The following is a 14,166-nucleotide window of genomic DNA, read 5'->3' as shown; positions in this document are numbered from 1 at the left end:
CAAATTATTTTGTACTGGTGAGCAATCTGGCCAGCTGAAGCCTCCAATCCGTCTTCAGAGGCAGCCACATGTATAATGCATTGCAGAAATCCAACCTAGATGTTACCAGAGTGCAGGCCACAGAAGTTACAGATAGGGGCATAGCTGGGCCACCAACCAAAGCTGACAAAAGATACCCTGAGCCACTGAGGCCACCTGGGCCTCAAGTGACAGTAATGGATCCAAGAACACCCCTTTAAAAGGCAGTGTAACTCCCTCAAGAGCAGGCAGTCTCCCATCCATCCAGTCTAGGAAACCACCCACTAACAGTGCAACTGGCTGGTAATTACTTAGGTTCTCAGAATCTAGGGATGTTTTCTTAAGAAGCAGTCTCATTACTGCCACCTTCAAACAGGCAGGAAACACCCGCTCTTGTAAAGAGGTATTGACCACCTCCCTGGCCCAGGCAGCTGTCTCTTCCCTGCTGGATTTTATGTCAAGGGTCCAAGCACCTTGTCCACACACCTGAGCCTCAACAGCTGAAATCCATCCAACAAAACAGAATTAGACAGTGCTCTGGACACCTCTCAAGATTCAACTGCTATAGCAACAGTGTCAAGGTCCCAGGTACGCAAGCGATTTTATTCTCAAAATGCTTAGCAAACAAGTCACAGCAAACTTCTGTCTGTTCTACCACCTCTTTCAGGCCAATATGCAAAGGGCCCTGCTACCTGGTAAAGTTGTGCAGGGTGGCATACTGAGGATGCAATGGAGGTAGCAAAGTATGCCTTCTTTGCTGCCTTCACTGCCACTAAGTATGCTTGAAAATGCACACTCACCAGTGTTTGGCTATACTTATTTGGAGCTTTTCTCCACTTACGTTCCAGCAGTCCTCCACCTTGCTCTTTTGCCCTATGATTGTGAGTATAACACAGAGCCAAATTTAAGGGATTAAGTGTTAAGGGATTAATATTTGCTTAATGTAGGAAAAGAAAAATCTCTTGCCAGAAAAGCACATTAAAAAGTCTTGATTTAGAACCTTACACTAGCTTCACGGCTGATATGTCTAGCTTGGTTACAATCACTTGTTTCAGAGGTTTGCAAACTTTGTGCTGGTGAACATGTCTAAATCAAGTGCCAGTTGTACAAGCCACTCTAAGACTAATGAAGACGAAATAAAGATGGGCAGCTCAAGTGAGAAAAAAGATGCGATGAAAAATAGCAAGTTGGTTCAATTGCTTCTAGCCTATCAATCAATGTTACAAGCAAAGGTCAAACAGTTTGTGCTCTCCACTCTCAAGAAGCTGCCCACACATTTTTCTTATTTATTACATTCCAGCAGCTTCTTACCCAGGTAATAACACAAATGAGAGGACAATAGTAAAAGAAGTAGTACAAGACACTTGGAAACGTAAAATACCACATTGCAAAGTTTTGGGAACTTCAGTGATGCACACTGAAAATTCCACATGTAGAAAGAAAGATCTTGGATTTATTCCAGTTTAATAGGCTGGTTGCAGAAGAAGGTGGATTTGACTTGGTGTGTGAGGACAGAAAATGGACTAAAATAGCTACCAAGAAGGGGTTTGTTCCTGGCAAAGCTGTGGGCTCACATATTTGTGCTCATTATGAGCACATTCTTTACCCTTACAACTTATTTTAGACTGGAGCTAGTCTGATGGCGCCAGACATTTGTTCCAAATTGATGAGTTTAGTGGATGATGCAGTTCTGGAAAAGTGTCTTCAGAAGCCAGATACCACCAGCAGCACAAAGGACAAGGAATAAAAACCCCATTATATTCCTGAAAGACAAGCCTGTTCAGCTGTCTGAAACTTGTCCACCTGCTCATCGAGCAAAATGCATGAGAGCAGAGGCGCCTAATATTAAAACTGATTTGGAGGAAGCTACAGAAACAAAAAGGGGACGTAGGTGGCACTGTGGTCTAAACCACAGAGCCTAGGGCTTGCTGATCAGAAGGTCGGCGGTTCGAATCCCCGCGGCGGGGTGAGCTCCCATTGCTCGGTCCCAGCTCCTGCCAAGCTAGCAGTTCAAAAGTACATCAAAGTGCAAGTAGATAAATAGGTACTGCTCTGGCAGGAAGGTAAACAGCATTTCCATCCACTGCTCTGGTTCGCGAGAAGCAGCTTAGTCATGCTGGCCAGGCCACATGACCCGGAAGCTGTACACCGGCTCCCTCGGCCAGTAAAGCAAGATGAGCACCGCAACCCCAGAGTCGTCCGCGACTGGACCTAATGGTCAGGGGTCCCTTTACCTTTACCTTTATAGAAACAAAAACTCACAATCTGAGACATAGAATGGGAACCACCCCTCCAAAGCTTGAGCCTGGCAGTGATAAAGAGTCTCATAGCCTAGTGAAATGGGAAATGGTTGAAAAAACGCAAGCCATCTGGGAAACAGAAAGAGAACAACCAAAGGGATGTTCTAAGAAAAGCTTCAATGCTGTGGATTTGTATGTTTGTCTGTTGTGCGGCAGTGGTAATGATGGGGATAGTCTGCTCCTATGAGATGGCTGTGATGACAGTTACCATACCTTTTGCTTAATACCACCTCTTTGTGATATTCCCCGAGGGGGACTGGGGATGTAATAAACCACAAGAAGTATTTGGTTTGGAACAGGCAGCACGAGACTGCACACTTCGCACATTTGGAGAAATGGCAGGTGCCTGCAAGTCAGATTATTTTAATATGCCAGTGCATGTGGTTCCTACAGAATTGGTTGAGAAAGAGTTTTGGCGTCATGTTAGCACAATTGAAGAGGATGTTATAGTAGAATATGGTGCTGATATTGCTTCAAAGGAGTTTGCAGTGAGTTTCCTGTGAGAGGTGGGAAAATCAAATTACGGTAAAACCAGAAGAAGAGGAGTATATTGATAGTGGATGGAATCTGCATATGCCTGTGATGGAACAATCTGTACTTGCTCACATCACTGCAGATATATGTGGAATGAAGTTGCCTTGGCTACACATAGGGATTTGTTTTTCCTCATTTCACTGGCATATTGAGGATCACTGGAGCTATTCTATCATCTATCTGCATTGGGGGGAGCCTAAAATATGGTATGGAGCCCCAGGATATGCAGCTGAACAACTGGAAGATGTAATGAAGAAGTTGGCTCCAGAGCTATTTGAATCTCAGCCAGACCTTTTACATCAGCTGGTTACAATTATGAATCCCAATACATTAATGTCTCATGGTGGGCCTATTTACTGTACCTACCAGTGTGCTGGTAAATTTGTGATTACATTTCCAAGAGCCTATCATAGTGGCTTTAACCAAGGTTTCAACTCTGCTGAAGCTGTTAATTTCTGCCCTGTTGACTGGTTGCCATTGGGACGTCAATATGTGGAGCACTATCACTTATTACACCACTAATGTTTGTTTTCTCATGATATGATATGCAGAATGGCTGCCAAAGCAGAGACTCTTGATGTAGTGGTAGCATCTACGTACTGTTGAGAAAGACATAACTGATTGAAGATGAAAAGGCTTTACGGGAGGATGTGTGTAAACTGGGGGTTACTGATTCAGAGAGAGTGAATTCGTAAATATTGCCCGGTGATGAACTACAGTGCATAAAGTGTAAAACTGCAGTGTCTGCAGTCTACTGTTCTTGTAATCCATAAAATACTGTATATGAGCAGTACCAAACAAGAAGGCCCTGCAGAGCTATTGAAGTTGTACAGGCTCAGATATTATTAGGGGAATGGAGTTCCACAGTTTTTGGTCAGCTATCAAATTGTGTTCTTGCTATGCAGTGTTAGTCAAGGGGACAATGTCTGTTAAAAAACTTACCACAAGAAAAAGGTGGTTCCCAAAGGATGTACACTGAGCCAAAACAGGGGTGCAGGTGGCACTGTGGTCTAAACCACTGAGCCTCTTGGGCTTGCAAATCAGAAGGTTGGTGGTTCGAATCCCCACAATGGGGTGAGCTCCCATTGCTCTGTCCCAGCTCCTGCCCACCTAGCAGTTCGAAAGCACACCAGTGCAAGTAGATAAATAGGTACCACTGTGGCAGGAAGGTAAACGGCGTTTCCATGTGCTCTGGTTTCTGTCACGCTGTTCCGTTGCACCAGAAGTGATTTAGTCATACTGGCCACATGACCTAGAAAGCTGTCTGTGGACAAGTGCCTGCTCCATCACCCTGAAGTGAGATGAGTGCCACACCCCATCGTCGCCTTTGACTGGGTCCTTTTACAGCCAAAACTGGATCATACTTAGAAGATGACTGGGAAGTGGAGTACCCAGTCTCTCATGCTATCAGATTTGGAAATGGCTGGAAAGTTTCTGTGCATTTATGTCATGGGAAACTGATAATCAGTTTCCCATGACATAAAAGTGACCCAATCCTGCTCCCTCCCTCATCATCTTAGACTTAATCACAGCCAAGAATTTGCTTATCAGTTTCCTTAGATGCAGCAGCAACAGCAGCAGCTCACAGCCAACAATATAAGGGGCTGAGATCAAGTATCTTCACAACTGGGCATATTTCCCCCCTCAGTGGTCTCTGGGAAAAGATAACTGAGCAAGCTGGGGTCAACTGGACTCTAAACAACTTGTTGAGAGTTAATGGTAGGTAAGATAAAGGGACCCCTGACCATTAGGTCCAGTTGCAGATGACTCTGGGGTTGTGGCACTCATCTTGCTCTATAGGCCGAGGGAGCCAGGGTTTGTCCACAGACAGCTTCCAGGTCATGTGGCTAGCATGACTAAGCCGCTTCTGGCAAAGCAGAGCAGAGCACGGAAATGCTGTTTACCTTCCTGCTGGAGCGGTACCTATTTATCTACTTGCACTTGACATGCTTTCGAACTGCTAGGTGGGCAGGAGCTGGGACCGAACAATGGGAGCTCACCCCGTCACAGAGATTCGAACTGCTGACCTTCTGATTAGCAAGCCCTAGGCTAATGGTAAGGTAAAGGTAAAGGGACCCCTGACCATTAGGTCCAGTCGTGACCGACTCTGGGGTTGCGGCACTCATCTCGCGTTATTGGCCGAGGGAGCTGGCGTACAGCTTCCAGGTCATGTGGCCAGCATGACAAAGCCGCTTTTGGTGAACCAGAGCAGCACACAGAAATGCTGTTTAACTTCCCACTTTATCTACTTGCACTTTGACATGCTTTCGAACTGCTAGGTTGGCAGGAGCTGGGACTGAGCAAAGGGAGCTCACCCCGTCATGGGGATTCGAACCGCCGACCTTCTGATCGGCAAGCCCTAGGCTCTGTGGTTTAACCCACGCCGCCCGCGTCCCTAGGCTAATGGTAGTCATGTACAAAATTCCAAAATTATTTCAAAATACAAAATTTAACTGTAGATAAATTGGTTTCATTGTACAAATCTTGCCAGCAGATGTTTTTCATAATTGGCTCAGGAAAGTTGATGACATATGACTTTGAAGAAGGAAATAAAACCCGAATTCAAATACCAAGATGAAGTGGGAAATAGTGCTTATTTCAGAAGGATTTGGAGAGAAGGGAAAACTGATGCCTAATATAATTTTCTCTCAGAATGTAGGATATTCTGAGGTGGACTCTGAATACAGAATACACCCCAGTGTTCTTATCCTTGCATGCTCTTTCATTGGAAAGAGATAGGGAAGAATAGGGAATCAGAGATATAATTTTAGTATAGAAATAGCTGAAGGTTCTATGCCTACATAGTGCAGCCTCAAATTCTGGAAAACGGCAAAAACAAATAAATAGCAAATATTCACAGAGTACAGCTAAGGGTGTTATCAGGGTTAAACAATACAGCACTCACAAGACAACCTGCAAATTATATATTAGGAAGGGGGTGGGGAGTGTAAATGTTGATGGGACAGGTGGAAGCCTGACAATGCATGCTGCCTGCTGTCATCTCATCAGAGTCCTTGACTCTCCCAGTTTAAAAGCAGGGGCCTCCCAGTAGTCACTCAGGCATCGCTGCTTCCTGCTTCAGAGACTCCATCTCCTGGAAATAGCCTGTCAGGTCCCATCTGTTTTTTCTTTTGTGAAGTTGCCAGCCTCCTGAGAATGGGTCCTCTATTCCCATCTCCTCGCTGATGCTGGAAAACCAAAGGGGAATAACCCCTCCAATCTGCCAGAAATTGGTTTTCTGATATCAAGGACTTTGCCTCAGGGAGCTGCAATCTACAGTACTTAGATGAAAATTAGATTTGTAAGTACAGCGCTTTCCTTTGTTGTCTGCTTGCAAAAAACCTCCGTGTTTGCCTGCTTCTTGCTGCGTAGGTTGAAAGAGCTTAAAGTGAAATAAGCCATTAATAAGCAAAATTCAGAAAATAAATATGTATTATGACAGCTGGTGTGGTTTGAAGAAAAGAAGATAAGTAAACTTTCTCAACACCTCCACCCTTCCTCAACTCGAACGAAAACTTTTGTTTAGGCCTCGAGGACTGAATAATTCTTAGGCACCACAATTAGTTGCTATTTTACTTGTCAGAACCTTGGAGACTATTAAACATGTGCCCCATTAGATATGGCATAGTCATTAATCACACAAAGCATTCCTTCTGATTGGTTTATCTTGTCTTTACCCCAAGTTTAATACATTCATCCAATGGCATAAACCTGCACTGTGCTTTAAAAATAGAGTAGAACTTTAATTTGTTGATTCAAGCTTGCAGTTGCCTAGGCCTCTCTTTTGGTCCATGAACCTCTATCCTGTGCAAGGCAGGGCCAGTTATGCTGGCTGGCTGTGCTTGAATTCCTCCAGCCACTTCCTGCTGGGCTCTTATATTATTTTAGCATGGCACAATTCCTAGACTGTTGATTTATTATCAGGTGAGTAACAGGATTTAGCACAGAATAAAAAATGGCAAATTCTAAGAATAGCCCTACTGGATCATACCAAATCCCATCTAGCACCCTCTTCTCACAATGGCCAATCAGATACCCCTGGGAAGCTGCAAGAGGAGATGAGGGAACAGTGGAATCATAGGACTTTAGGATAATGATATTTTTATGATTACCAGTGTATCTTGTGGTTTTATGTCTATACATCTTTTAGTTGTATGGAATGGATTTCTAAATCTATATACCATATTTTTTATGGTCGTGGGTGCCTCTTTATAAGACTTCCACTGACTGGGAAGCAGGATGAACATTTTTGAAATACAGTGGTATCTCTGGTTGCGGACGGGATCCATTCTTGAGCTCCAGTTGGATCCTGAGGTTTTCGCAACTGGAGGTGCCTGTTCTGCGCATGTGCACAGCGCAGTAGAACTGCGTTGAAACCCGGAAAAATAGCTCTGGGTTTGCCGTGTGTGTATCCCGAAGGATACATAACCAGAGGTGCTCATAAGTAGAGGTACCACACTGTAAACTAAGAGAATGATAGACTGGAGTTTGACTAGAGGGAAATAAGCACCCATGCAAAACATTTCAGCAACATTGTTAAATCTTGGGATGGAAACAGAGTAGCCAACCACTGTGAGCTTTGTATCAATGAGATAGCTCTTAAATGTTAAATCAATCCATCCTTCAAAAATAAGCTCAGGTACTTCCAGTTTTTTAATACTTCAGTAGTAAGTTCTTCATCATTTAGGCTGAACTGCAGAAGTATCGTGGACAACCTCATTACAGCATTTTTTAAGAAAGTAAACATCAAAACAGCACTAATAATTTAATAAAAACAATAGTCCTCTTCAACAGTTTATATCCAGGTTATTTCCATGGCATGGAAAGAGGCAGCATGGCTGCACACTCTTCCCCATTCCCAACCGTTTCACTCTAGTTGAACTCAGTTTGCATTGAGAGTAAATATGTATCTGGATTGGGCTGCTAAATATATTTGTCTGAAAGCAAGACCTACTGAAATCAGTACGACTTCCAAATAAAGGTGTTTAAGAGTGGGTTTTACATATTGCGTGGAGTAGTAGTAGAAGAAGAAGTAATATACAGTACATTTATTAGTTGCTTTTTACAAAACAAGTCTCAAAGTGACTTAATAACATAGAATACAAATGGATACAATCAATTAAAACCAGAAAATTTAGACAACCTACAGAAAGTCAAAATCCAGACACAAAAGTTATTTATTGAGATTTTAAGGCAAAGCTGTTGAGCTTTTTGTTGTTGTTGAACAATCTCAAAAAATAAAATAAAAATGAAGTTGTTGAGCTATTCTTGTGGAGTTCAGGACTGCTGACATGGATTGCCACCCGGATGCAATTCCCAATAGCCAAATCCCAGGCATATGGCAACCCTACCAAAGTCTGAAGCCTCCAAAATAATCTGCACTGGCTGCCTTCAGAGAGAGTATTGGGAAAAGACTGACCCCTGGATGTATCTGAAATATCAGATCCATACCCTTAAAGGAAGGCAGCTGTGGGATGTTGACAGAAGCACACAAAGTGCATGATAAATATTCACACAACCCATTAAAATGACATAAGCAATTAGAATGGCTTCTGATATGGTTGCATTCCATTGCAGATCAGTTGCTGGAGCTGCGACTGAAGTAGCTTTTCTTTCCTTATCTGTTGTTAAATGTAATACATGTGAAGCAGTAGAGCAGATCAAGTCTTATACAATCATTTATATTTTAAAAGTAAAAGGAACCATTTGGAGAACTGCCACAACAGCCCTGAGTAAAATTCCATTTTATATCTTCAGTGCTGTGCTATTTTAAATTAATGCAAGGGGCACTGGATTCCTTCAGAGCTCAAGGACATCACAGCCAGTGTCTGAAGTGCTTGTACAATTTGAATTAACTAATTCAGATCATCTCACCTCCAGAAGGATAAAATAAAACAGGGGTAAAAATACTAAGGAGGGCACTAAAATAACATAGGGATTAAAGGCTGTCCATCTGGAAGGAGAAAGTCTAAGGAGACTAGAAGCGCAAACCCAAGTTCTGCATAGTTTTGATGGGCACATGTTCAGAAGATGTTTCCTCCCATGCTAGTCTACCTTCACAGTAGGAAACCTTATACATGGACAGCATTTCCTGACTCACAGAAGAGAGCTAGGCTGGCTCCGGAGTCTAAAACTATTGCATCATAGCACAGGAAAGAAGAAACCTTTGTCCCAAAGATTTGACACAGAGGCAGGCCTATAAAGCTTTGGGCACACTTCATAAGATGCAAGCTACCAGCCATGTGGTGGTCCACCAGGAGTTCAATAAAACTCATGCTACTGCTGCCTGCTTTTGTGTTTGTTGGGTCACAAATTGTACATGCCTCTTAATGTGTTGGATACTCAATGAAATCAGTGGGACTCGATGAAAACAGTTGGTCATTACTAACTTATGTCCCATTCATTTCAATGCATCTGCCCCAAACATGACTAAGTCTGGATCCAACTTTTGTTATGAATGTACTGGGAAAACAGAGGGGACATATATACCATGTAGCTTGGCTATCCCCTGCTGAACCCTAAAGTCACTACAAAGCCCTGGTGAGAGGGAGTCAGGGCCTGCCCTGACCAGCATGGATGGAAGTAGCCAATCTATCCCTGAACTGTTGCCCAAGATTTAAACTTTAGGAGGCTTCCAGAACAAGATGATTTCTGCCTGAGCACCCCTTCTTCCATGTTGCACTGCAGAGAGGTTGTCCAGGTTGAAGCCCCAAGGGCCATGTGGGAAGACTTGAAGACACCAGGAGAGACACTTCAACACTTGGAAAACCTCAGTGATGCACCATCAACCAACCTAGCTTAACTTTGTGAATGGAAGCTCCTCTACTGCTGCAGGTTCTTTTGTGCTCTCCGCCCGATGAGAGAGTGTGTGTGTGTGCTTTTAAGCTGGACAGAGCAGAACTATTGTCCACCTGCCCACCCCACCCAAATGAACTTTGCAACAGCTTTCTCTAGTATGGCTTTTAACTAGTTGTGTACCAAGTTCATGTCCTCAATAATATTGACCCAAAATGCTGCCCAAGCTGTTTGCTATCATGTCTGTTGTTTACATCACTGAACAAGTGTGATGGTTTGTGTATACTCTTCGCAATAAGCACCCTCTGCTCACTCAGAGATAGCGGTATGTACAGGCAGCCACAGTACAACTTATGCATCCGAATCCTCCACATTCAGGGAGTGGCCTCCTCCTGCTTCTCCTCCAACATAAGAGGCGAGGAAGCCTTAAAGGATGTTTCTGATCCCTCCTTTTTAATCCGCTCCTTTCCTGGGCCGAAGGTACAGGCATAGGCTCTCCATCTGTCCCCAAGCTCCCTGTGCAGTGCTGGGGGTCTGTTTCAGCATCGGAGAGCCTTGACACCTCCTGGCTCCCTCCTGCTCTCTTCCCCCTCTCCCTCTTCCGTCATTTCCTGACCGTCCCGTTCTGACTCTTCTCCTCCCCCCCCCCTACTCAAAGGCGTTCCCTGGCAGTCCCATGACAGCAAGACTACAAATAGGTCAGTTTTTTTGTTTGCTCTGCCTGATGTAGTACATTTAAAGTATTTCTGACATTGTCCATTAATTGTCTTGTAAGGTCAAAACTACATTGATCTTTCACTGTGGCATGATTAATTAATGTATTCAAGTTCCTTGCTAAAGAAGCTGTGAATATTTAGGTATCTTAGCAAGTTAAAATGAACTTTCTAAATATATGATTTTCCCTCCATTTGATTTAGGTATCACAATCATTTTAGACATTTTCCAGAAAGGTGGAAGAGCACTTGATGTAAGTACTTCATTAAAGACACTGGGCAGGGAAATTAATAACATCTTTATAGAGTTATTTAAAATTCAGCTCATAATACATCTGCATATAATACATGGGATGAGTCCAGAGCACTATTCCTGGTCTAGTTAGGTAAAGCTTAGACATCCATGCAGCTCTGCCCAAGCAAAATGTCTACCAATGCAGTCCATACAATATAATTTTTGTTTCTGCTGCTTGGGGAAATCATAAAAATACTTAAGGGAGGGGAGGGGAGGGGAGGGGAGAGATCAGACCTGTGCATCAGTTTCTCCACTACTGAACTAGAGGATAAAGAGCATTGTTTCTCAGTTCTGCTAGAGAACTGCAGCATTTCATGGCTAACACCTTACACCTGGACATTTCAGTGACACTTTACTCCATTCTTATCCTGCCAATATCCAATAATGCCTGTAATATTTATGTGATACAGCCGAGTCGTTGAGACTTTAAGGGAATCTCATCTTCATTTAGGCTTGAAAACCATACAGGCTTCCCAAACTGAGCAACAGTGCTGTTGTTTTTCTCTTTTCTGCTCTCAACTCCTGCTCTCTTGCTTTCAGGAGTATTTCATGGGTCCTGGTTTTCTGTCAGAGGTTCTGATCTTCTTTTGTGTCCAGAATATGATCCAGGTCAAGCTCTTTCTCTGGCACTTCTTCTGCTTGGAAACTGAGTTTCATAAGCATCTTACATCCCTCTGTTTGATTCTTCCTTGCCATGTCTTTGAAACTCCAGTGGGAGCACTTACAGTGTACCTTGGCTTTTTGAAAGTGCTTTTGGTTTATGGCTTATGTTTCCTCAAAGGAAGATCCTGGTTTATTTTTTATTCCTACACTCCACGACAGACTGATGTTCACACTTCCAATTCTCACTGTCCTCCTGGCTCTGCTCCATGCCTAGGGTATAACTAGTGAGAACAAGCCTTTCATCTTGTTCACATTTATCGACTGCTGCCTTACACGTAACTCCTCTTTTGCTTTTAATGTAACTGCATAAACTATTGTTTGGATTTTCAGCAATTAATCACCAGAGTAGGAATATAACTGTTGCACACAGTTATATTGATTTTATTCATGCTAGATTTGAACTGGTGGCCTAGATAAAAATATATTCCACGTGGTCATTTTTATGTCATAGAGATATTTATGCCACCATTTTCCTTCTCATATATTAAGATGCTCTTCTAAACAGTTTTTTTAATGTTTTCAGCTGCAACAATATTCTAATGGAACACACACATCCACCACATAATAAAGTATGGTTCTTTATTATGGTCCCCTCCTTCCCATCTGTTCACCACTAGCTCAGAGAAGTGAAAAGAAATATCACCTTCATTTAAGAGAGAGAATAGTCAAATATTACTGCTACCTTATACCATCACACCAGCCTAAATCTTGTCTTGAAGTTTGCAGCTTAAGCAATTGAGCTGGGAAAATTAAAATGGCTTCAGATAGGCTGGCCATATACAAAAGGAACTTAGAGCTCCACTACCTTTAATTAATCTATAAAAGACAGAACTCAGGCAGGTGCAGTCTGTCTTACAGAGGAAGGAAAAAAATGCTTCTCCTGAAATTCTCTCTTCTACATAAAGCTTTCACTTCCTTTATTTGCATCTGATACCCCTAGTCATAGCAAACATGGTAAAAGTGTGACTCTTCCCCAAATTCTGTTCTGCTTTTATATAATTTCAACCAATTCAGGGTCTCTGGAGGGACTTACAACGAAGGATTGATGCAAAGCCAAACATGATGTAACCAGTGCTTTTTTTCTGGGGGGACGCAGGGGTACACATACCCCTAAACATTTTGTGAATCTAAGTTTGGCCTCATTAAGGGGCAGTATTTCAATATGAGTAGAAAAATGAGAGTACCCCTAAATGTTTTTTTAAAGAAAAAAAGCACTGGATGTAACATTCATAAATCAAGCAATATACTGTCTTGATCATATATGCATGTCTGGATTCTACATAAATGCCACAATAAAACATGTACAGTGGAACCTCGGTTTATGAACACCTTGGTTTACGAATTTTTGGTTTACGAACGCTGCGGACCCATCTGGAACGGATTAATTCACTTTCCATTACTTTCAATGGGAAAGTTCACTTCAGTTTATGAACGCTTCAGTTTATGAACAGACTTCTGGAACCAATTGTGTTCATAAACCGAGGTACCACTGTATTAGATTACTTAAAGTTCTCTCTTCCAGAATAATGCCAGATAATTTCATTTATTAGGTTCTCCAACAGTTCCAAAAGTTTTATTTTGCAGCTTAGTCCAGCTGTTCACAAAGAGGAAACCTTTATGCTTCACTCTCTGCTGTTCCAAAGCAGGCTTCTTAAAACAAGTTCTGTAAAGGAAAAGGAAACTTCCACGGCCCTGCTCCTGTGGGCTTTACAGTAAGGAGGTGGCCAACTGTTCCTTATCTAATCACCAGCTCCTCATGGCAGATGAAATCATATTTGTTTCTCCCTGTGGCCCAAGGGGACCCAGATAGTGGAAAGCAGGGTATAATTCAAAAAAGAAAAAGAAAAAGGTAGCTGCTCCACACTTCAGCTTCCTATAGAGCATGTGCAGAAATATAATTTTGCCATACTTCTTAAAGGAACATGTACACAAATGTGCTACAAAAGCAGCTAACTTAAACATATGCATTCTGCAAGAAGGTGCCTGCTCCAGGTTGATGACTCTGTAGCCCTTCTACCAGCCAATCCACTTCCACACCAGGCACCCTCTGATTCAGGGATACTTCACACATCACATGGCAGAAAATAGGCGTTTCTCCTGGATCAACTGCATGTTATGTACCAACAAGCCCAAGCCAATCCTGGGTTTTCTGACATGTTGTAACCCACTGTGGTTGAAAAACTGCATTTGTTGAATGCTTACATTACCAGTGCCACCTTAAAAATGCCCTGTGTGAAACCACCCTCAAATTCAAGCTCAGCCCTCATAAATGTTTGATGTATGAAATGGGAGGGAAACTATTTTAAGACATTTGAAAAGAGCCACCTGGGATTGCGAGCATTCACAACTGAATGCCCAGTGGTGTGAAAGCCCATCAGGGACAATCCACACAGCAATCCTCTTAAATAGGTGCTGCCAAACATAAGATGCTTGCTCTGTGGATTGGTCCTACTGGGTTGCCATGACAACAGCAGTGGATACATCTACTTGGCCAAGACATTCACGTACAACACAGCATGCCCCACCCCCCTGCACATGCTGCTCATGCCACATGGAAGGATTTCTCAGCACCAGCCACATGACTGTGGCAATATGGAGCAGTTCTTAGAGGACATCATTCAAAGATCACAAAACAAATGTGTGTGTAGGATGGTGATGGTGGTGTAATGAGTTTCAGAGTCACGTGTAAAAAAATTACTGTTAACTCCCTTGAGCATAGCTTGACTATGTTATCTATGTACCTACTATCTATCTAACATCTATCTATCTATCTATCTATCTATCTATCTATCTATCTATCTATCTATCTATCATCTATCATGGGTGTCATTATGTTATTTAAACATTA

The 14,166-nt window shown here is 42.6% G+C and overlaps 1 protein-coding gene and 1 pseudogene across 1 annotated transcript in view; one reads left to right on the top strand and one right to left on the bottom strand.

Moving 5' to 3' along the window:
- The window catches only part of NKAIN2 (sodium/potassium transporting ATPase interacting 2), a 479,483-nt gene that overhangs the window by 66,605 nt on the left and 398,712 nt on the right, over positions 1-14,166 (bottom strand). The gene's annotated exons all lie outside the window — the stretch shown is intronic.
- On the top strand, positions 69-3,625 carry LOC132591851 (lysine-specific demethylase 5B pseudogene; annotated as a pseudogene).

This window comes from Zootoca vivipara, chromosome 3 (assembly GCF_965207765.1).
Source record: "Zootoca vivipara chromosome 3, rZooViv2.hap1.1, whole genome shotgun sequence".
Taxonomy (NCBI): Eukaryota; Metazoa; Chordata; class Lepidosauria; order Squamata; family Lacertidae; genus Zootoca; species Zootoca vivipara.
Note: the sequence above shows the minus strand (reverse complement) of the source record. Positions and strands in the feature narration are given on the sequence as shown.